This window comes from Sorex fumeus, unplaced genomic scaffold (assembly GCF_029834395.1).
Source record: "Sorex fumeus unplaced genomic scaffold, SorFum_2.1 ptg000012l, whole genome shotgun sequence".
Taxonomy (NCBI): domain Eukaryota; kingdom Metazoa; phylum Chordata; class Mammalia; order Eulipotyphla; family Soricidae; genus Sorex; species Sorex fumeus.
The window spans coordinates 2,234,931-2,260,197 of record NW_026606069.1 but is presented as its reverse complement, the minus strand read 5'-3'; the positions used below and the strand labels follow the sequence as shown (position 1 = coordinate 2,260,197).

Sequence of the window (25,267 nt, the reverse complement as noted above, 5' to 3'; positions counted from 1 at the left end):
GGGACATGGAATTCTCACTGGCCAATGGGGTTGCAGAACCTGGACCACACCCATGAAGCCCTCTATAAAAGCGCGACCTCAGCCTCTTGTGGCAACCTCTCTCAGCACTTTCATGAGAAATCCTCAAGGAAGTAACGAGATGAGGCCCCAACCCCAATTACCAATGGACACCCATCTGAATAAAGATATAAAATTAAAATTGGATAAAGCTAGAGAAATGGTAAGGAAAAAGTGCTGGGATCTGGTTCCCGTGGCTTGCCCAAGGCCCATGATGACCCATCAGTGGTCAGTGTGTGGCCACTGGCTGATAAACCCCTGGGCCCTTTCCAGACCAAACAAGTCTTTAGCCAGTTTCACCCAGCAGCTGCTGCCCTCCTGGGACTCCTGGGGACTCTAGTCCAGTAACCCCTCGGGCTCCCCTTCTCGAGACAAACACCATCCTCCTGCCCATGGGTTCCTCCCATGGAGACGAGTATAAGAGAACTTTTGTCAGTGAGATGGGAACAAGCAGGCTCAAGCAGGTGTTGCTTTGCTTTTCTGCAGCTCAAAAAGTTCGAAGTGGAGAATGATTTAGTCCCTGGCAAGAGAAGAAAAAACAACTGCGGAGACAGTGGCAGGAACACCGCCTCCTCCAGGCCCTGCCAACTGCCGAATGGGGTGAGTCTTGCCCTGCAGGACATCCCAAGGAGATAGGTGCTCAAAGGGTGTTGCAGAGATGTTTAGGAATGTGGAAGGAGGGGGTACCCACAGAAAATCTGTTGCTGCTTCCCCACATGCTCGTGCTCTGCTTGGCCTGACATGGGGGGCAATCCCAAAGCCCTGAACTGGAGTGTTTCACTTGAATGGGCAAGTTTGGCCTTTGAGATTGAGTTAGGACACAAGGGGAAGGGAGGGGGAAAGGCGGGAAGAAGTGTTTCTCAGGTATCAGCATGCTGGGCAGCCGAAGAAATAAAGGGTTCTTGTTTCTCTTCTCTGCCACAAACCATGATCATTTATCTGTAGCCCCCTTTGTTTAAGCGAGCCCCTTCATCAGAAATCTGGTTCTAGTTCTTACAATGGAGAAGCTTGGGTGGATGGATGCAGCCCTTCGGCCGCCTACCCCATCCTCATGGGCCTGATGAAAGGGATTCACGGTGAAAAAAAAGCCTTGCAATGGGACAGGCTAATCCTCCAGGTAGGGAAATGTGTGGTACTGGCCAATGGCGCTATTTGTTTTGGCTGCTTTGTTCTCTCCTGCCACATTGCAAGGGAACCTGCCACCCCTGGACACCTGGTCTCGGTTTGTCTCCCTCTTTTCCCTGGCCCTTGTCCGCTCTGTACTCTTTGCTCCCTTTAGACTAAGGACTGGGGTGAAGTGTGACCTTTACTGCTGCAATGGAGAATACTGTCCCATGGGAAAAGTGGCATGCCAGGTGCCTTGCCCTCTGACAGATCTGCACGAGGTGCTGGCTGCATTCCCACTGTCGGGGTGTCTCTTGTTCCCCCCTTGGCCCGTTCTGGATGTTTTCTCTACTGCTTGATTGACTGGGATGATCTGGAATTTGTTTCCCTCTTCCATCTTCATCAGGAAGCAGGGAACAGGAATGAAAGCACAGAGCCCTACTTGGATGATGGGGGTAGACGTGGGCAGGAGGTTTTCAGGTAAGGGGCTGGGGTGGCGCTGACTGACCGACTCACTTGGGTCTTCCAGAGTGGAGAATATGTTAAGGACCCGGAGAGGGAGAAAATGGAATTTCTGGAGCAAACGTTAGCAGATATCACCGATAAGGTAAGCTCTGCTCCTGCTGGGGTGCGGCTCCTGCCTGAAAGGGGGAGGACTTGCTGGGAGCCAGGGTAAGAGAGAACCAAGGCAGTTCCCATGAGGGAAAAGGGGAAGGGCAGTGGGAAGGCCTCTATGTCAATTAGGGTCTGGCCTGGAAATTATAATCAAGGCTGAAGTATGTATCAAGAGAGAGTCCAAACAATGGGGGGTGGAAGGGTGAGGGAGGAGGGGCACAAAGCAGGGATTGAGCCCTGGACTGACACCTAAACTTCACCACACAATAGCAAGATTCGGAAGCTTAAAGCCAGGTACAAAGATTCCTGAGAGGTTGGAGGAGGGAAGGAGGCAAGGGCCTGAGTGGTGTTGGTAGTGGTGCGTGTGTGTGTGTGTGTGTGTGTGTGTGTGTGTGTGTGTGTGTGGAGGGGGATCTCTTAAGTCCTGAGAGTAAGAACATCAGGACCTGTGCGGGGAACAGACTGTCCCAAATGCTCTTTCCTTGGGCCTGGGAGTCTGTGTGTGACAGTCACCTGTACTTGCTGCCCCTGCTGGCCGTCCTTAATCCCAGCTTCATGCCCGCAGGTGAGGAAGAGCAACCAGGAACTCTGGACACTCTTCATCCTACAAGATTGTTACCTTCAAGATCTACAAGAGTGCTCTGCTAATCTGCACAGACAACTGGCTACATGCCAAGACTCAGCCATCAAAAAGGAGCGGCAGCTCCTGGAGCAATTAGACCAAGAGAAAAGAAACCATGAGTCTGAAATTAAAGAACTTCAAGTGAGAGAGGGGCCCTGTACAGTTGAGCAGGAAGACCTGAAGCAGGCTTCCTTCCTCACTCCCTCACCACCTTCCTCCCTCTCCTTTAGAAACTCGTGAAAACCAGCAAAAATGAAACACTGCACCTGAAGGCTCAGCTCAAAGTTCTCAGCATTAATGCAAATAGTAAGTGACAGGAACCGCAGGAGGGAGAAGCTAGCTTTGGGGGAGGTGGCAGCAGGGTGAGGGTAGGGCTACACAGGGAGGCAGAAACAAGCCAGATCTGCCCTAGGTGGCTCCACTGTCTTTGGCTCTTGGTGACCCTGGGGATCCTCCCACAGGAAATGGAGCTGAGCAGGAGCAAAAGGAGGAGAAAGTGGTGGAAGAAAAGCAGGAGGAGGACAATGAGAAGGACCAAAAGGAGGAGGAGGAGGAGGTGAAGAAGGAGGAGGTTAAGGAAGAGGAGGAGGTTGTAAAGGAGAAGGAGGAAGAGGAGGTGAAGGAGAATGTGGCAGTCCTACAAATTTCAGAACAAGACATTGATGTTCAGAATGAGCCTTTCACAGTGTTTACCACAACCTCGGTGAGACTGACTGCTGCCCTCAGGGGACCCTGGGAGAAATCCTCCTTAACTCTTGTTTTCCCTTCCAATTTCTCTCAACCCCCAACTTTCCCATGGCACATTCTGGGCCACCTCTTCTCAACACCTCCTTGAAAACCCATGTATGCTATTAGGGGCCAGGAAGGGACTGCCCTTCCCAAGGACACCCAACCAACACACCCCATTTGATCTTCCCCCAGCTGCAAGGTTCATGCATTCTACAAGAACAACCCGAAGAGGAGATTGAGGAGATCTTAAAGAACATGGAAGGGAAAGGAAAATCATCCCAGTCCCCACTGGACGAGAAGGCCACAGGCCATGAGACCGCTGACTATGTCATCATACAAATGGATTCTGTGGAAACAGAAAATAATTCAAGCTGGGGACTGAGGTCCTACCTCTCCTTTATCCCCTTTATTAAGCGGTCACATGGACCCACCATGTCAAAAATTGTAACAGTGTAATTCTGTTGTATTCTCCACCTCCCCACCACCCTCCTCCTCCCCACCCACAACACTTTCCTAATCCCACAACACTTTTCCTAAATGTATGTTTAGAATAATAATAAAATATTTCTAAAAGTACTAAAAATTTTCTAATCTCTGGGCAAAATTAGCACATCAAAACCTGCATGCTGTCCTAAAGGATCACATGATGACACACCTGAGGTTTGGATATGAACAGAATTCTTAACATTTTTTTTTTCTTTTTGGGAGACTGACACACATCTAAAATAACAAGAGAATACAACCAAAGCTGGCATGGATGTAGGGAGAAAGGGATTCTCATTCACTGCTTGTAGGAATGTCTAATGGTCCAGCCTGTTTGAAAAAAAAACATATGGATGATCCTAAAAATATCTACAAATTGAGATTCCATTTGACTCAGCAAATCCAATTTTTGAAATATACCCTAAGAGCCCAATAACAAAATGAGAAAAAGCATTTTCACCCCTCTGTTTCTTGCAGCGTTATCCAGAAAACAATTCTGGAAACAACCCAAGTGTCCAATAATGGATGACGGAAAAATGAAACTATGGTACAGATACAGAATGGAATATTACTTGGCCATAAATACATAAAGTAATGCAGTTTCCTGCACATGGAGGGAACTGTCAAGTTTCATGCTGAGTGAAGTTAATCAGAAAGAAAGGTACCGATACTGAACGATCTCTCTCATATGCAGAGTGCAATACAGAGAGTAAGGAAACATAATGGGGGAATAATGAATGTCAAAAATCATGAATGTCAATAATGAACGTCACTTCCAAAGGAAGTGGAAGCAAAGAACATAATGGGTAGTCTAAGGAAACATAACAACTGAGGGGACTTGGAGATAGAACAAGGAGGGGGCAAAAACTGCAATGGAGGGAAAATAAAATGAGAGGAGGAGGTGAAAAGGAGAAAGTGAAAAAGCATTATATATGATCAAAGTAAACTGCATTCCACAATAAATTCACAGTCAACAGCAGAATTCAGGATTTGTCCTAGGGACACAGGAAAGTTAAATAAAAACAAACTAATTGATGCAATATAGGAAGGCATGTAAAGATGCATCAAATGATGTTTTACATAATCCTAGGACATTGGATAAGATTTAGTAAACATTTACAATGAAAAGCCCATTAAGTTTGGGATTAAAGAAACATATCTCAGTAAAGTACATGTTGTATTTGAGAAACCCACATTTAAATCATATTCAGTTGTGAAAATTGGAAGATTTTCCCCTATCATCATGTAAAAGAACGGATGTTCATTCACACCACTATAATTCAACATAACTCTAGAAGTTAAAGTCAGATAAATTAAGTAGCAAAGAGAAATAAATTAGGCAATAAAGAAAAATTAAAATGACCAGTGCTTTCAAAGATTTATGTTTTAAAAACTTCTGAACATCCCCACTGAAAAGCTGATTTTAAATAAACCAATATAGTAAAGTCGCCTGCTATAAAATCAATATATTAAAATATCCTACATATTTATATGTAAGAAAAAATGAAAGAAATATTTTAAATAAATAATTTTATTTATAATTTATCTAAAAATTTATGAACCTAGAAATAAACTTAACAAAAGTGAGACACTTATACATCAAAAAATATGTCATTTGTAAAATAAAGGTAATATGCAAGGAGAAAGAAAGACCATGAAAATGAATTTCAAGGCTTAACGTTAGGAAAATTACCATCTCATAAAAATTATCATATAAATTATTTATATATGTATGTGTACACACACACACACACACACACACACACACACACACTTTAGCACTGTCCTCCCTTTTTTCATCGATTTTCTTGAGCGAACACCAGTAACGTTTTCATTGTAAGACTTGTTGCTACTGTTTTTGGCATATCGAAAATACCACAGGGCACAGGCAGCTTCTGAAGCTCTGCTGAACAGGCAGGATACTCTGGGTAGCTTCCTGGGCTCTCCGAGAGATACGGGGCATAAAACCCGGGTCAGCTTCAAGCAATGCAAACGCCGTATCCGCTGTGCTAAGTGGAGTGCCAGCCCATATATGCATACATATATATTTTAAAAAAAACTTGAAATTTGAAAGCTTTGCATACAGGTGGCCCAACTTTGATTCCCAGTACCGCATTTGGTTCCCTGAGCACCAAGTCAGGAAGTGCCCCCGAGCAAAACCGGATGTACTTCCCAAGCATGACCCCTCCAGAACATAAACGGTATATTTCTGATTTCAAGTGATGAACATGGACCATGGAACCAAGAGCTGGTACAGACGTTTAGATGTCTGCCTCAGATGTGGTTGACCTCAATCTGTTTGATATCCAGAATCAAACCTGGTAAAATGAGCACCATCAGGAATGGCCCTGAGAAAAGAGCCAGGAGTAGCCCCAAAGCACCACTGGCTGTGTGACACGCCAGCCCCACCCCCAAATCATATAGTGTTACACACATAGATTTTGTTAGTTGATTTTGTGGGAACACACCTTACAGTGCTCAGTGCTTACTCTCGTCTCTACACTCAGGGATCACTCCAAGTGGGGATTAGGGGTCATATATGGTGCTAAGGATCAAACTCAGGTTTCCCACATACAAAGTAAGTGCCCTACTTACAGTACAGTCTCTCTGGGCCTAGAGGTTCATTAATTTTATTTAATTTTCTTATGGGAAATAATTCTCTAATATATAAACACATTTGAGAATAATTCATGAAAGGGTTTCTTTTTTCTCTTAAATTTTTATTAGTGAAACACCACGAGGTACAGTTGTAGACTTACAATTTTTTGTGCTTGGGTTTCAGTTATACAATGATCAAATACCCATCCCTCCACCAGTGCCCATTCTCCACCACCACCAGTCCCAGTATCCCTCCCCCCCTCCCCCCATCCCACCCTACCTCTGTGGCAGGGCATTCCCTTTTGTTATCTCTCTCCTTTTGGGACATTGACATTGACATTGAGTGGGAATCTTGTTCAGACTATAGACTACTCTCATCACACATCTCCTGTCCTGAGAGGAACCTCCCAACACCCTTTATTTGGTGCTCCCTTCTCTAGCTGAGCTTCCTTTTCCCCTAGCATGTGTGGTTGTCCTCAAAGCCATGGAGTAATCCGCCTGGTCCTTATCTTGGCTATTCTTGGGTGTTAGTCTCCTAGTTTGTTAATTTATGTTATCCAGATGAATGCAATCTTTCTATGTCTATCCCTCTCTTTCTGACTCATTTCACTTAGCATGATACTTTCCATGTAGTACCACTTGTATGTAAATTTTATGACTTCCTCCTTTCTGACACTACATAGTATTTCATTGTGTAGATATACCAAAGCTTCTTTAACCAGTCATCTCTTCTCAGGCACTCAGTTTTTTTCCAGATTCTAGCTATTGTAAACAGTGCTGCAATGAAGAGACAACTGCAGATGTCTCTTCGACTATACTTTTTTGCCTCTCAGGGGTATATTCCCAGGAGTGGAATTGCTGGGTCAAATGTGAACTCAATTTCTAGTTTTTTGAGAATCGTCCATACTGTTTTCCAGAAGGGCTGAAACAGTCGGCAGTTCCACCAGCATTGAAGGAGGGTCCCTCTCTTGCCACATCTGCGCCAGCACCGGTTGCTTTTGTTCTTTTGCATGTGGGCCAGTCTCTGTGGTGTGAAATGATATATCATTGTTGTTTTGATCTGCATCTCCCTGATTATTAATGATGTAGAGCATTTTTTCATTTGTCTTTTAGCCATTCGAATTTCATCTTTGATGAAGTTTCTGTTCATTTCGTTGCCCAAATTGCTGATAGGGTTGGATGTTTTCTTCTTGTGGAGTTCAACCAGTTCTTTGTATATCCTTGATATCAGCCCCTTGTTGGATGTGTATTTGGCGAATATCCTTTCCCATTCTGTCGGCTGTCTTTGTATTTTGGTCATTGTTTCTTTTGAGGTGCAGAAACTTCTTAGTTTAATATAGTCCCATTTGTCTATCTCTGTTTTCACTTGCTTAGCCAGTGGCATGACATCTTTGAAGATACCCTTAGCTTCAATATCATGGAGGGTGTTGCTGACTTTGCATTCAATGTACCTTATGGATTCCAATCTGATGTTGAGGTCTTTAATCTATTTTGATCTTACTTTTGTACATGATGTTAGGCAGAGATCTGAGCCCATTTTTTGCATGTAGCTCTTCAGTTTTGCCAGCACCATTTTTTAAAAAGGCTTTCCTTACTCCACTTCACATTTTTTGCTTCTTTATCAAAGATTATGTGATCATATGATTGAGGGGAGTTTCAGTGTATTCAACTCTGTTCCATTGGTCTGCTGTTCTGCCTTTCTTCCAGTACCATGCTGTTTTAATTAGTACTGCTTTGTAGTAGAGCTTGATGTTAGGGAGGTTGATTCCTCCCACTTTCTTTTTCCCAAGAATTGCTTTAGCTATTCGTGGGGGCTTATTGTTCCATATAAATTTCAGGAGTGTTTGCTCCATTTCTTTGAAGAATGTCATGGATATCCTTATAGGGATTGCATTGAATTTATACAATGCTTTCGGTAGTATTACCATTTTGACAATGTTAAGTCTCCCGACCCATGAGCAGTGGATATCTTTCCATTTCCTCATGTCCTCTTTTATTTCCTGAAGTAGTATTTTGTAGTTTTCTTTGTACAGGTCCTTTACTTCCTTAGTTAAGCCGATTCCTAGGTACTTGATTTTCTGAGGCACAATTGTGAACGGGATTGTTTTTTAATGTAGCTTTCTTCTCTCTCACTGTTTGCATACAGGAAAGCCATGGACGTTTGGGTATTGATTTTATAGCCTGCAACTTTACATTACTATATAAGAATAACAAGCAATATGAACTAAATTTGTGTCTCTTGGTGCTGGAGCAAGAGCACAGTGGATAAGACATTTGCCTTGCACGAAACCAACCAGGGTTCGATTCCCAGCATCCGATATGGTCCCCCCCGCCCCCCCCCCCCCCAGCACTAACAGAAGTAACTCCTGAGTGCAAAGTCAGGAGTAACCCTTGTGCATCACTGGGTATGATCAAAAAAGCAAAAATAAATAAATATATATAAATGAAGCGGTAGGGCATTTGCCTTGCAAGCAGTCAGCCCAGCCGAGCCAGGTTCAATTCCTCTGCCCCTCTTGAAGGGCCCAGCAAGCTGCCCAGAGTATCGTGCCTGCATGTCAGAGCCTGGCAAGCTCCCCATGCCGTATTGGATATGCCAAACCCAGTAACAACAAAGTCTCACAATGCAGACGTTACTGGGCCTGCTCAAGCAAATCAATGAACAATGGGAGGACAATGCAGTGCAGTGCAGTATGAATAAATAAATTTTGTGCCTCTTAAGAGGACAGGCTTAGGGTAAGGTTGATGGGAATTTGGGTATGTTGGTGGAGGGAAGACCACACTGGTGATAGGATTTGTGTTGGAACATTAAATGGGTGAAACAACTGTATTCTTAAGAACTTTGTAAATCATGGTGTTTAAGGTTTTATTTATTTAGTTACTTACTTACTTATTTTTTAAAGACACACGGTGGGGAGGTAGGCAGACTAACACAGAAGGGGAATTCTAACACCTGCTCCAGTGTGAGTAAATCTTGAAGACAATACAAACTGATCACAAACAACTATAAATAAATAGGATTCCACTGTTGAAGAAAAACTAATGACTTTTTGTTAGGCAGAGGTAAATTCTCCCAAAGGTTGTCTTCTTTCAAAGAAAGAGAAGTTTTTCTTTGAGAATTGAAGTGTAGAGATAACCCCCACCACTTTACAATTCCAAGGTCTTCTGGAAAACAGGTCATTTTAAACATGGGCTTTGGAGCCTGGCATTCTTTTACATATGTTATGATTGTTAAATATTCCTACTTCAGACCTCCCAAAGTGGAAGTACTGTCTTTGATCAGCCCGAACATTGGAACTTTCCAAGAGCTTGCTAAAAGAGAAATGTGTTGTTTTGCCCTGATTTACTTCAAATGTAACCACCTTCCCTACTAAATCCAAAAGTATATACGCTAAAGATCTGTTTTTAATCTGAAAAAGAAGCTGCAGAATGCATGAACTTCTCCGATAGGGTAGCCCTAAAACTCTGAAATAAAGCTTATTCTTCTATCCAAGGTAGAAAAATTATTTATTTTAGTCAACACCATTTATATGAGTTACCTATAGTGGTGCGAGACAGCAAAGGTAATAAGATGGGAGATGGGCGAAATGGGGAGTTACTGCTCCTCAGTTCAGAATCTGTTTTGGAAGATGAAAAAGTTCTAGAGAAAGATACTGGTGATGACTGCACAATGGTGTGAATGTCCTCGTGGCCACTGAACTGCTGAAACAGGGCAATACACAAGTACTAGAACCCCTATCTGGGATGTGCAAGGCCCTGAATATGATCCTGATGCATCACACAGCCCAACCTGTTTCCCATCAGCACTGCTCAACCTGAGTAGCAAGCTGTCAGGCCCTCACTGCCATGCAAACCATAGGAATAATTCCCCAACAGCAGCGCCTATGGGAGAGGGTCTAGAAAAAAAGGAAGGAAGAAGGAAGAACAGAGGGAGGGAAGAAGAGAGGCAGAGAGGGAGGGAGGGAGGGAGGGAGGGAGGGAGGGAAGAGTAAAACTATTTTTTATCTCTGTTCTGCTTAAAGTATAGCTTTGACCTGTTATATAAAAATAGAGGTAATTGTGAGAAAAGGTGAAATCATGAAATTTGCGTATACGTGGATAGACATGGAGAGCATCATGCTAAGTGAAATGAGTCAGAAAGAGAGGGACAGACATAGAATGAGTGCACTCATTTGTGGAATATAAAGTAACCTAATTTGAGACTAACACCTAAGGACAGTACAGATAAGGTGCCAGGAGGATCACTACACAGTTTGGAGGCTGGCCTCACGTGCTGGGGAAAAAGGCAGTTGGGATGAGGAAGGGACCACTAAGTAAATGATGGTTGGAGGGAATGCTTGGGATGGGAGATGCGTGCTGAAAGTAGATTAAGGACCAAACATGATGGCCTCTTGGTATCTGTATTGACCAAAAGTAAAGAGAAAGAAGGAATGTACTTGCAACAGGAAGGGGGTGGGATGGGGTGGGGGACGCGGGAGAGATACTGGGGACATTGGTGGTGGAAATGTGCACTGGTAGAGGGATGGGTGCCTGATCATTGTATGACTGAAATGTAATCAAGAAAGTCTGTAACTGTATCTCATGATGATTCAATAAAAAAATAATAATAAATAGAGCTAATAAATACTGTTTACTCCCTGATAAGGGAAACCCTCAGTCAGATAACATAGAAAGTCTCGTGCTTTTTTATAATAGGTATCAACTGACTTTATTATTTAAGGAGGTCTCTTGAAAAAGTCAACTATTTAACTTTCCTCTAGTCTTTATACATAAAACAAATTGCATTCTTTTAATTTCACACATTTATAAACCATCTATGACTCGGCTCAGACAGCTTTATGGACAACTCTTTACAACCTTCAAACAAGAGAAACAAGTTAAACTATGTAAACTCTTCTGCTGCACAGAAATAATGCAAGCAATCCTAATTAATTTAAGAAAATAACCCTAAAGCCAAAGTGACCAAATTAGTTTATAGTAGAAATAATTAGACCTACCTCAATTATACTGATCCAAAATTTTTAAATAAATTTATAACAAAAGTCTAAGGTGTTAAAAATGATCTCTAAAAATATATTTGATTGTCACTTCAAAAAATATAAAAGAATCAAACCATCATCTCAATAGAATTGTTAAAATTTGGTGCATGTTCTTTTTTATTTTTAAGAGATTCCTTTTGGAGCAAGAGAAATAGCTCAACCAACTGGAGGGCATTTACAAGAAGACCCGGGTTCAATGCTTTAGCATTTCCTGATCCCCCCAAACACCGCCAGGAGCAATCCCAGAGCACTGACACAGGAGTATCCTCTGGGTACTGCCAGGTGTGACTCCCAAATATTTTTTAACTGGATATTTTTAAAGATAACTTTCTCAAATAAGATTCTGAAAGTGTTTTCCCACATGAATTATGATTAAAGAATTATATCAGAAAAAATACTTCTTTGATATTGAGAATCAACCTATGTAATTCTTCACATTAAAATGTTTTTAAAGAAACCATATGACCATCTCAAAGAAAGAAAATTTTGCAAAACCCAAAATATATTCTTGATTACTTATTGTTTGTTTTGCTTTCAGGTGGGTTCACACCAGTGATGCTCTGGGCTTACTCCTGTCTCTGCATCTCAAAGAAAGAAAATTTTGCAAAACCCCAAATATATTCTTGATTACTTATTGTTTGTTTTGCTTTCAGGGGAGTTCACACCAGTGATGCTCTGGGCTTACTCCTGTTTCTGCCCTCAGGAATCACCCCTACCCAGGTTCAGACGACCATTTGGGGTGTCAGGAATCTAACCCAGATCAGTCTCAGGTAAGGCAAGTACCCACTCGGCTCTTTGATTTTTGTTTTGTTGGTTGGTTTTGTTGGTTTGGAGCCCCACCCAGTGGTGCTCAGGGCTTACTTCTGGTTCTGCACTCAGGGATTGCTCCTGGCAATGCTGGAGGACCATGTGGGGTACCAGAGATTAAACCCAGGTCAACCCAGGTACAAGGAAGGGCCCTACCCACTATCGCACTGTAGCACTGTCCTCCCATTGTTCAGCGATTTGCTCTACAGGCACCGATAACATCTCCATGTTGTTACTGTGTTTGGCATATCGAATATGTCAAGGGTAGCTTGCCAGGTTCAGCCGTGCGGGCGAGATACTCTCGGTAGCTTGCCAGCCTCTCCGAGAGGGGCAGAGGAATCAAACTCGGGTCGGCCACGTGCAAGGCAAACACCTTACCGCTGTGCTATTGCTCCAGCCCACTGTACTATCTGATTTTTGTTAGTTTGTTCTGGGGTCATTCCCAATGGTACTTCGGACTCTGCACTCAGGATTTCTCCTTGGGGTGGGGGGTGGAGGGGGGGGCATATGTTAGTGAGCCATATGGAGTGCCAGGATCAAACCTAACTCAGCTCATGAAAGACAAGCACCCTATCTGCTACACTATCTGTCCAGCCCTATTATCTGATTTTTTAAAAGAACAAAAAATATCTCTCAGCAAACAAGCAACTTCCTCAACCTTATGTAGAGTGGCTATAGAACTACTAACATTATACTGACAGATGAAAAACTGCATCTTTCCCTGACAAGATCAAGAACTTGGTTAGGATGCTTCTCTCTGCTTTCACTCCACATTGTACCAATGACTTGAGTCTAGGTGACAGGAAAAGAAATAAAGGTGTGCAGACTGGAAGAAAGTGCTAACTTGTTTTTATTTAGAGATGGTCTGATTAGCTAAATAAAAATACAATGCTTGGGCGTGGCCGAGGAAATGACTCCAGGCCAGATGCCAGTCTGGCTGCTGCTAGATCTCTGCTGCTTCAAGACCCCCTAAGCATCTCTGATCTTGGCCCTGGTGGCCCCCACCCAGCAGCTGAGGCTGAGAAGTGCTGCATCTCCCTACCAGTGAGACTGAGTAGTGGTTCCTTCCAAAAAGAACAGGCAAAAGGGGGAGGGATTTCAAAGAGAATCCTGCTCAGGACCTCAGCCCAGTAATGTCTAAGGAGACCTAAATGACTAAACTAACATAAATATCCTGAATTGAATCCTAGGTCAGAAAGAGGGTACTGGGGAAAAAAACAAGATTGAGAATGTAGGAGAAGTATATGGGATTTTAGTTGCCAGTCTATCTTGGTTCATTTAATGAGTCAATATGACAAAACACTTAAATTTTGTATTGCAAAACATTGCAAATATTTTCTAAATTATTATGTGGATACTGCTAAATATTTGCATACATAAGGTGTTGGTGTTAAGAGAGACTGGGTGTGAGATACGTGGCAAACCTATCACATACCTAGTTTCACAACTTTTCTATACCTCTAAAAAAGTTTATATTATAAAGTGATAAATATATATATATATATATTTATATAGGAGCAAGGATGTAGCTCTATCAAAAAGTTCATGCTTTTTATGCAAGAGGAGTGGGCATGAATTCCAGCACCACAAAAATAATAAAACGCCTGGGCTGAAGAGATAGTGCCGAGACTGAGATATTTTCACTGCATGTGATCAACCCAGGTTTCATCGCTAGCACCTAATAAGGTCCCCAGATCCCCACCGAAGTGATCCCTGAGCACAGAGCCAGGAGTAAAGTGATCCCCGAGCACTGCCAGGTGTGGCACAAAATACAAAAATAAAACAGAAAGCTACTTTCTTGGAAAAATTTTATAAAGACAAGAAAATACCACGTTTACGGAACAGAAAATGTGGGTGGTCTCTTTGTTCATCCAAAGTTCCCAGGTAGGTTCTTTTTTTTTTCCTCCTGCAATATTTTTGTGGGTTGTTTTATTTTGTTTTTAATTTTTATTAGTAATCACCATGAGATACAGTTGTAGACTTACAACTTTTTGTGCTTGGGTTTCAATTATACAATGATCAAATACCCATCCCTCCACCAGTGCCCATTTTCCACCACCACGGGTCCCAGTATCCCTCCCACCCCCCATCCCCCACTCCCCCCCTGCCCAGGTAGGTTCTTAAATAAAGATGAATAAAAAAGGTGCTCAGATTCAGGGTTAAAAATGAGGGAATGGGGTGTGGGGGGAAGGAAAACAGAAGAGAGACTCCTCAGGCAAGAAGAAATGTAGTACAGGACTTTCAAGTGTGGCTCAGTTTGTGGTGTTTTCATAGGAAAACTGGATTTTTGCATTTCTTTTTTGTTTTCCTTTCTTTATTGTTTTGTTGTTGTTGAATCACCCTGAGATACACAGTTGCAAACGCTGATCAGGCTTCATTCAGACAATGTTCCATCACCCATCCCTCCACCAGTGTACATTTCCCAAGTTTTCCTGTTTCTTATCAAACAAAATCTCAGCACTTTCCTGTTTCACACAGAGGTCTTGCTAATTTAGGGCTCATTTGTGGTGTTAAGATAAATTAACATCTTTTATTCAGACTTAGGCTGGTGGGGACTGTCTCTTTAGTTCAGACAGTTTAGTTTATATATTTCACCATATGCCCAGGTATTGTTTCTTTTCTTGTCTTTCCAAGGTCTGGGTCAGAATTTATGGTCTTGGAAAATTATAAATTCTCACTCTCAAAAGGAGTCCAGGAATTTGTGGGGATATTTAAAATGTAGAGTGAGGACAGCTAAAATGAAGACCTGGCAAGGGGAATCTGAGGTTTCCACTTTCATTATTAAGATGTTGTTATTAAGACATCATTAAAATGACTATCAAAAGCTATCTCAATTCTAATAAGATTTGATCTACAAAAATTGTGAGACTGATTCTAAAATTCACTCTAAAAGTCAGGGGACCTAGGGTAATCAAATCAACTTTGAAAAATAAGTGCAGAGATTGAGGAATCACCCTAAGTGATTTCAAAAGTTATTATCAAGACAATAGAATACTGTGTATTACTATACAAACATTTGGCTACATCTTGTAGCCAAATAAGTTACAAGAGACTATGAAGTGCACAAATCCTATCGTCCTGTTATATCTGGTTGTAGCAGACCACTGATGCTGTAACTTTTATAGGACAATCAGCTCCATCGTCAGGAAGTTTGTCTTACTTAATGGAGTGGAGGAATCTGAGACGGAGTCATCAACACTTTTATTGGCTCTTGTTAAATCTACAATACCCAGTTTGCATTCATACTAATCCTCATAACCAGTCTTTCATTGGTCTCCTTACAGAAAGAAATGTGCTCACACCCCTATACTGCTTTCTTGGTGCCATTGAAGGAATGGGGTGTTCACTGACTAGGATTCTGTGTTCTCTTTTGATACTCCGTTTCAAGGGTTAGGAACTTGCATTTATAGCCCATACACTACTGCCATCTACTGGGAACACTATGCAAGTAGCCAGAGCTCTGCTTTCATAGGCTTCATTCCAAATCCCTCCACAAACAGTTGGTCCACAACATAAATCAGATCTGGTAAGTATTGTAAACCATGGTGCCCACAATAATTTTTTTTAATCAGGTTTGACATGTGGGAGGGAAAGGGTCTGTGGAGAGAAGGCAGAGTCTATGTTAAAGTGGAATCCAAAACTTAGATGCAATCAGGAAAAGAGCAACTCTTTAAAATAAGAAGAGTTCTGAGGAAGGGGAAGCAAAGAGTTTGGGGAGTTTGGAGATGAGGAACTGTAAATAGTGGAGAGCAAGAGTAATAATTACAAAGCTGTCATTCTTCGTGAAAAAGACGGCATTCGAAAGTGGGCCTATTTCAGTTTCACAAATAAATCACAGAGAGATGACAAAACCTTAATGACTTTAAAGTGAGACACAACACTCCTCACTAACATTCTCCTAAGGAAACATTGTTTGATCATTCTCTTAGCAAATCATTGATAGAAAGAAATATCAAATGAATGATTGAGGGCCTGCTATAGGTGCAGGCTTAAGGGGTGGTTGAAAAGATTGGAGACAATGGTGGAGGGAAGATGTAATGGTGGTGGGTTGGTGTTGGAATATTGAATGCCTCTGCCAAACCATCATGAACAAATCTGTAAACCACAGCAAAAAGGTAAAATGAATTAATTAAATGGCAAAAATATTATTTTTAATTAATAAAAAAAGAAATAAGAAGACCTTCTTGGACAATGACCAGAAGGGACAGAGAAACAGGAAGTTGTTCTAAGACAGTTAAATAAAAGTTCATGGTTAGAGTGATAGTACCACGGACAAGGCATTTGCCTTTCACCAGGCCGACCTGGGTTTGATCCTGGGCATCCCATATGGTCCTCATGACCTCCAGGAGTAATCCCTGAGAGGAAAGCCGGGACTAAACCCTAAACACTGCCAACAAAACAAAACCTTAAATTAGAAGATCACCTGAGGATTATTCATAAGCAATGCAAAATAAATTATTTAGTCCTGGTTTGTGGGCAGGGTTTGGGGGTCTGTGTGGAAACTCAAAATATGGTGGTGGGTAGGTTTAGTGATGGTGGGATTGGTGTTGGAATATTACATGTATCAAATTATTGTGAACAACTTTAAAAAAGTAAAATTAAATTTAAAAAATAAATACATAAAATAAAAGTATTGTTAAGAAAAAAAACCCAGCTCCCGGAAGGGAACAGCGCAGAGTCTCCTGCCCCTACCCCTGGCTGTCCTCGCTGGGGCCCCTTGGAGCGGGGCGGGTTGAGTTTCCCTTCCCTTCCCTCCACAGCAGAGTCTGGCAAAGTCCCCGTGGCGTTCCCGATATGCCAAATACCAGTAACAATGATGGGTCTCATTCTCCTAACCCTGAAAGAGCCTTGAATATGGCACTTTCTAAAATCTCAGGGCTAGGACGAAGGAGACGTTACTGGTGCCTGCTCGAGGCAATCGACGAACAACAGGATGATGGTGATCGTGAAGAAAAAAGAAAGTTCAGCTGAGTACCCTCAGAAACAAACTGGGGGACCTGAGATAAAAATTCAAAGTGCCTATGGTTCATTTTTGGTTTTATTTTCAATTTTTAAAGATCACTAGTAAGGAATCCTTTCCTAAATTAACTTAGGATCAGTCCCTTTCTAATCCTAAAAAAGTTGGATAATTTAAAAGCTAACTTTTCAATTGCCTACATCTTCCAGGTTGTTTATAGTTCAATCACAAAACTAATCACATTCCTTTGCCTTTAATTCTGTTTGGACATTCCCTCCAATTCCTCGAGTTTTGTGGGGGTGTTTTGTTGTTGGTAGTGATGGTGGTGTTTTGTTGAGGGGGCTAAATCTGGCATTGCTCAGATTTTGCTCCTAACTCTGCACCCAGGGGTCAGTGGCGTTCCCCCCCAGATCCTCTGGGTGCAAGGCAAAATCTCTCGCTCCAGCCCAGTCCTGCAAGTTTTATAGAGATTATGCTCTCCACAAATTTAAGGCAGAAGGTGATTTGTGGAGATGTGGGCACAATATATGCCACTTCCCTTTGGAACAAGCAATACCTGGGCACATAACCAAGAGCCGTGGGGTGCAGCTGGAATTCAGAGTCTGAAGTGGCTGACTCAAGTGCTTAAGAATCTTTACCTTTTGGGGATACTGGGAACATTAGTGGTGGAGGATGGGCACAGGTGGAAGGATGGGTACTCGATCATTGTATGACTGAAACGTAAGCACAAAGTTTGTAAATCTGTAACTGCATCTCATGGTGATTCATTAAAAATTTTAAATAAGAAAAAAGAAGAAGAATTTTCACCTTTTGGGCCGGAGTGAAACCGGGAGGGCGTTTACCTTGCACGCGGCCTTTACCTTGCACGCAGCCAACCCAGGTTGGATTTCCGGCATCCCATATAGTCCCGCAAGCACTGCCAGGAGTGATTCCTAAGTGCAGAGCCAGGAGTAACCTCCTGAGCATCACCACGTATGGCCCCCCAAAAATCTTTACCTTTCGTTTTTTGGCTTCGGAACCACACCCAGTAGTGCTCAAGGCTTACTCCTGGCTCTATTCTGAGATCACTCTTGGTGGTGCTCAGGTGACCACATGGGGTCTAAGCCACATTGGCTGTGTGCAAGGCAAGCACGCTATTTGCTGTACTTTCACTCCAGCCCCTATCATTTTTCTGAAGACAAAAGTGGTAAGAGGAGCCTCTGCTGAAGAGACACTTGGGTCACATAAATAACCTTATAATTAATCTAATAATCTAACCAATAGCATTTTCCCATCTCTCTTCTACTAACATGTCGGTTTTCCTTTGGGGAGTTAGGTCCTCAATTGACGTGGCTAAATAAATGCTCTGTGTAAACCAAACTACCTCAGTGTTTTCATGGGCACACAGGAAAACTGTCCTGTCCAAGACACTCGCATGAGGTGGGTCATGAGAAATGTTCTGGCCAATGAAACGCAAGCAGAAATGCTGCAAATGACTTGAAAACCATCTCTACCGCCCTCCAGTCTTCTATCAGTGCTGACATAAGAGAGGTGACTTATCATGATCTCAGACAAGGAAGCAAAACAGGGTCGTGGAGTTACCACTTAGAAAAAAAAAACGTATTACAGAGACTCCTCACTCTGAGCAGCCCGGATCTGAGCAAATTCCATGCTGGAATTTGCATGAATGGAAAGTGAAGTGTTGCTGTATTAGCCAAGTCCCTGGTTCCCAAAAGTTTACGGCCTACTCTGGGAGATAAGATATAAACCGTTAAAGGAAAAACAACATTAAAATAACTACTTCTGTAGTATTCTGAGCATCTGTCATGTAATAATTTATATAATCCTGAGTATAAACAAGCCAGGTAGGAAATATTTATTATCCCCAGTGTGGGAAAAAGAAACTGCGGCACTGCTTGCTTTAGTCACTTGCTCAAGAGCACATAGCTAGAGATCGGCAGATCTGGGAATTGAGCAGAGATTAGTCAGACGCCAGTCTACATTCTTAAATATTCTCTGCTGTATAATACTAGGCAGTTGATATTTTTTCAATGCCTATTTGTTCAATAAAAGCAATAGCAACAACAACAACAACAAAACTGACAAACACTAGCAGGGTGTATGAAAACGTGTCTATTTTTCTTTCTTTTTGGGTCATACCCAGAGATGCACAGGGCTTACTCCTGGCTCTGCACTCAGGAATTACTCCTGGCGATGCTTGGGGGAACCACATGGGATAGTGGGAATCAAACCAGGGTCAGCCGCATGCAAGGCAAACGCCCAACCCGCTGTGTTATCACTCCAGCCCCAACATGTCTATTCTTAAAACTAATCACACCTGATGTAAAGTTGAGACACATCTGCAGAGAAATCGTGTGCACTGCACTATGTTATTCAACCTGAGAAGCCAAGGAAGAGAAAGCAAACTGGACAGTGAATGTCACCCATACTAGCCTGAGAACTTGGGCCACTTTCATTCTTAACCAGTTTAAGTTTCCTAACAATCACAGGAAGTATATTCTCTAATCGTCTCTCCATCACAGAGGAGAGGGTAGCACAGCGTGGCAAAGACTTGCTTCTGCAGCCAGTAAGAAGCTAGACCAAGATCCACATCCACACTGCCTGGTTTCCAAGCCCATACTCTCCCTGCTAATCTGTCACGCCTCGTGACTCAGCATAAAGAGCCCAGCATCTGTCTCAGGGATTTCAAATGCTGCCATTTCTGGCCATACGACTCCTGTCTTATTTCTCTTAGCCTTAATTTCCTTATCCCCAAAGTGGTGCTTGTTATTGATATTATCATTTTAATTATCACTAGAGAATGAGACAAACAAAAAAAGTGAAGAAAGACATGATCCATGCAAGCACACAGAGACAGAAAATCCAAAGATGTAGGTCAGCCACAAGAAATGACTCAATTCATCTGGTCAGCTAATTGTAGTCATGGCTGGACAAAAAAAAAAGAGTTTGTTCATTATTGTTTCAGGAATCTTTCCATTGGTGAGCATTTTCCTGGCCTATTTAGGTAATCCTTGCCCATGATAACTCTAGGATCCTTCTTTTCCAACTTCAGTTTGCTAGCTTCATTCTCTTTCGTTCCTATATTTCATCTAGAAAATCCCATTGGATAATGCTTTATATATTTTTGGCAAAGGACCTTTATATTCTTCAAAGAGGAGCTCCTAAAAGGCAGCTCATATAGAGAAGGGACCACCAAGTAAAGGATGCTTGAAGGACCCGCTCGGGATGGGAAATGTGTGCTGAAAGTAGACTATAGACCGAACATGATGACCACTTTATACCTGCATTGCAAACTACAACGCCCCAAAGGGGGGGGGGGAGAGAGAGAGAGAGAGAGAGAGAGAGAGAAAGGGGATCCACCTGCCACAGAGGCCGTGGCAGCGGAAAGGGTGGGAGGGGGATTGGGGGTTGAGGGGGAGACCAGGGGGGTTGGTGGGAAGGATACTGGGAACATTGGTGGTGGAGAATGGGCACTTGGTGGAGGGATGGGTACTCGATCTTTGTATGACTGAAACATAAGCACAAAAGTTTGTAAGTCTAACTGTATCTCATGGTGATTCATTAAAAAATAAAACTTAATCAATTAATTAATTAATTTTTTTAAAAAAGGGAGCTCCTATATAAAATGGATGGTGAGGGGGGCTGGGAGGGGCAGGGGTGGGGGGCCGAACTCAACCTTTCTTGCTGACTAGGATCACTCCATAGCATAATTCCAAGTTACCAAAAGATCCTCTTCATACTGAGGATGAAAATGGTATGAAATGAAGAAAGTGAAGGAGACAGCATGTTTGGAAAACAATACACACCATTCTCAGCAGGGATGTCATAAAGAATTTCATGGAGCACTCATGAAATTCTTTCACTTGGTCACTTGACATCCCGCTATTCAAACTTTAAGACCTGAAAAATATACTGTTCTTCAAATGAGCACAGGAGACCCAGGAAGAAGAAGCCATTCATTATTATTATTATTATTATTATTATTATTATTAGTGAATCACCATGAGATACTGTTACATACTTACAAACGTTCATTTTTGTATTTCAGTCATACAATGATCGGTTTCCCATCCCTCCACCAGTGCCCATTCTCCACCACCAATGATCCCAGTACCCCTCCCACCTTCCCACCCCCTCCCCCTCTCCACCCTGCCTCTGTGACAGGGCTTTCCCTTTTGTTCTCTCTCTCCTTTTGGGTATTGTGATTTGCAACCGAGGTAGTGAGTGGCCATCATATCTGTTTAGTGTGCTCATATGCTAGCTTACCTCAGCATTGGATCATACCTGACAGAAGTGCTGGATTTGTTGTCATTACTAATTGCATGATGGAACTGAAATGTTTTCCCACATATTCTGCTTTCTAAAGTAAGCAGCTGCTTTGGGTTGATTGAAGAAAATCAGTCCAAACAGTAAAGTAAATCAGGGTAAATGGCTATAAAAAAATGACAGAAAGGAAACTTAAGAAGTCACTCTCATCTCTTTTCTCTATGGCATCAAAGTCAATTTCTTTCTTATCAATCTCTTCCAAATGCAGTCAGCAAAACATATAGTTCTAATTCTTTTTTGGGGGGGGGTATTTTTAACTCCTCAGTGAATGTTTTTCTTTTCTAAATTCTAAGCCTAGTTCTTGCCAATTGCTTTCCTTTTCAATTTTTTTTAATTGAGGTGGGATGCCACACCCAGCTCTGTTCAGGGGTTACTCCTAGCTCTGGGCTCCGGGATCACTCCTAACAGGGCTCAGGGAACTATATAGGGTGCTAGAGATTGAACCTGAGTTGACCGTGTGCAAGTAGGGTGCCTTACCTGCTGTCTATCTCTCTGGTCCCACCATTTCCTTTCTATTGTATTCAAAAGCACATAGATGTCTAGTCCCACAACAAGATGACATTTCAATTAAATCCAATTTAAAAATTATGCAAAATAGAAGACATCGGTGAACCCAAAGAGCTCGATTTAAGAATGTGTAAAATACTTGAATAGTCACGTCACGAAGAATATAGAAATACATGAATAATAAATACATCAAAGTGTTCAAGGTTAGTGCGAGCCGACAGCGAGCGGTCCTGGGCGCTGTCGTTGCGCGCGCCGCCTCATGGGTTTCCAGCGGCCTAGCGGACGCCGAACGGGCGAAGATGTCCCAGTACATCCGGGTCACGGAGGAGGACGAGAACGACGAGCCCGTCGAGATCCCGTCCGAGGACGATGGCACCGTGCTGCTGTCCACGGTCACGGCGCAGTTCCCGGGCGCCTGCAGCCTGCGCTACCGGAACCCCGTGTGGCAGTGCACGCGCGCCATGCGTGCGCCTGGTGGAGGGCATCCTGCACGCGCCCGACGCGGGCTGGGACAACCGGGTCTACGTGGTCAACTACCCCAAAGATGACAAAAGGAACATGGACGAGGCTGATGCTTCGTCGGCGGTGAAGGTGAAAAGGGCAGTGCAGAAGACGTCTGACCCCATCGTGCTCGGCCTGCCCTGGAAGACCACTGAGCAGGACCTCAAGGAGTATTTCAGCACCTTCGGGGAGGTCCTCATGGTCCAGGTAAAAAAAAAGATATCAAGACTGGTCACCAAAAGAGGGTTTGACTTTGTGCGGTTCACGGAGTATGAGACCCAAGTGAAGGTGATGTCCCAGCGACACATGATTGATGGACGGTGGTGTGACTGCAATCTCCCAAATTCTAAGCAAAGCCCGGATGAGCCTCTGAGGAGCAGGAAGGTGTCTGTGGGCCGCTGCACCCAGGACCTCACTGCCGACGAGCTGCGGCAGTTCTTCTGCCAGTACGGGGATGTGGTCGATGTGTTCATCCCCAAGCCCTTGGGGGGGGGGGGGGGGCGTTTGCCTTCGTCACATTTGGAGATGATCAGGTGGCCCAGTCCCTGTGTGGCGAGGACCTGATCATCAAAGGCATCATCAGCGTGCATATCTGCAACGCGGAGCCCAAGCACAATAGCAATAGGCAGTTAGAGAGAAGTGGAAGATTTGGTGGTAATCCGGGTGGCTTTGGGAACCAGGGCGGGTTTGGGAACAGCCGGGGCGGCGGGGCGGGGCTGGGCCACAACCAGAGCAGCAACATGGGGGGCGGGATGAACTTCAGCGCCTTCAGCGTCCACCCGGCCATGAGGGCCACGACCCAGGCCACCCTGCAGAGCAGCTGGGGCATGATGGGGATGCTGGCCACTTCATCTTGTAACACATCATCAGACAAAAAATTCATTTTCAAAAGAGATTTGGTATTATAGCATTTGTAGAGAACAGGCAACATAAGCAACAGGTTCTCAACAGTCTGCAATGCAATTCCTTAAACATCATTATAGGTAAAGGTAAAGGCCCTTCCGTTGATCGTCGATTTGCTCGAGCGGGCCCAGTAACGTCTCCATTGGAGACTTTGGTGTTACTGTGTCTGGCATATCGAGTACTCTCGGTAGCTTGCCGGGCTCTCCAAGAGGGGCGGAGGAATCGAACTCGGGTCGGCCATGTTGGCCGCTTGTAAGGCGAACGCCCTACCCGCTGTGCTATCGCTCGAGCCCAATAAATAAAGGCCCTCCCGTTGATCATTGATTTGCTCGAGCGGGCCCAGTAACGTCTCCATTGGAGACTTTGTTGTTACTGTGTCTGGCATATCGAATACTCTCGGTAGCTTGCCGGGCTCTCCGAGAGGGGCGGAGGAATCGAACTCAGGTCGACCATGTTGGCTGCGTGCAAGGCAAACGCCCTACCCGCTGTGCTATCGCTCCAGCCGAAATTAATGTAATAAAGTAAAAAAGAAAACACATAAATACCTTTGTGATAAAGATTCAAGAGAAAAAGAATGAGAAATTATCCTGAATTGCAAAAGAAAAATTTGCTGATAACCTTTTAAGTCCTAAATAAAGAGAAGTTCTCTTTAATCAGACCACTGCATTCTCAATGTAATATACAACATAATTTTAACAAGATTACAGCATATAACAACATACAACAATATAACAAAATCAAAGATGTAATCACCTACTTCCTGGAAGAAGAGGCCAAGCCTGTAAAACTTAACATGAACTATTCCCAAAACAAACTAATATGACCTCCACTAAACACATTTTAGATCTACCACTGACATTTAGTTAAACCACCGAATTTTCTTACCTACTTCCTTTTTCATATTTCACATTTCTTATTTCTCTAATTTTTCAACATGTGAGTTCTGAAAAGACCTCAAATTTTGTCAGAAAAACAGTGCCTAATCCCTGACCAGAGAAATTTACTTTCATATTTCTACTTTAGAAAAAAAATCATTAAGATTGTTGATCTTTAAGAAAAATAGAAAAAAAATTGTTTTCTGCGGCCAGAGAAATAATACATGGATAAGGGGATTGGCCAGCATTCAGCTGACCACGGTTTTATCCCAAGTATTATATATGGTGTCCCAGAGTTCTGCCAGGAGTGACCTCTAGTGCAAAGCCAGGACTAAGGCCCTAAGCACAACTGTGTGTACCCCCAAAACAAAATTAAACAAGCAAAAGAAACTTTTCTGTTTTTCTAAAATAAAGCACTCCTCTGAATTTATAACCGATTTCTGTGTCTCTCTTATTCTCTAGCATTGCTAGATACTGAACCGGCAGCATGATTTTACACCAAAAAATCAGCTTAGCATTTAGAAATGATTTATGAGACACTAAATTCATAATTATCATAATTATAAAATACCTTAAAATTTAAATATTTTCAATTAAAGTAAATAAAAGCAAATAACGCAAAAAAGCAAACTTCAATTTAGCAAAGTTACATTTTCGTGCGTCTTTTTTTTTCATAAAATGTTTCTTTTGGAAATAAATCGATATTCAAACAAAACACTTCTATAAATATTGGCACTTCTCTGGGATCTTAGAGTAGAAAGAACTCTTTCCAGATAGCAGAAACTAAAGGAGGGTAGAAAGGGAGGAGCAGGAGTATCGGGTTCCTAACACTTAGGAAGAATGAAACTCTAATAAGTAAGATGCTAGAGCAAGGTTTGAATCTCTTCTCTGTCCACAATGCTGCACAATAGACCACACACCCATCTCAGAAACGTTAAGCAAGCGAATCTCTTCTGAAATACTTAATTAAAAAGGGTTTGCCAGGAAGACCCTAGTCTCCCTAACTCCATTCACCTGCCACAATAATCCTTAAAACCAAAGCTTCGAAAACAAGACTGAGAGTGAGTCTCGCTAAGCTGCCCCCTACCCATACCATTGGGTAACAGAACTTGGGTGCCTCTCTGCCTCCGTGGGTCATGTCACTTTC

The 25,267-nt window shown here is 42.9% G+C and overlaps 1 pseudogene; it reads left to right on the top strand.

The window, feature by feature from the left end:
* Positions 1 to 22,140: 22,140 nt before the first annotated feature.
* LOC130020488 (TAR DNA-binding protein 43-like) lies at positions 22,141 to 23,250 on the top strand (annotated as a pseudogene).
* The last annotated feature ends 2,017 nt before the right edge of the window (positions 23,251 to 25,267 follow it).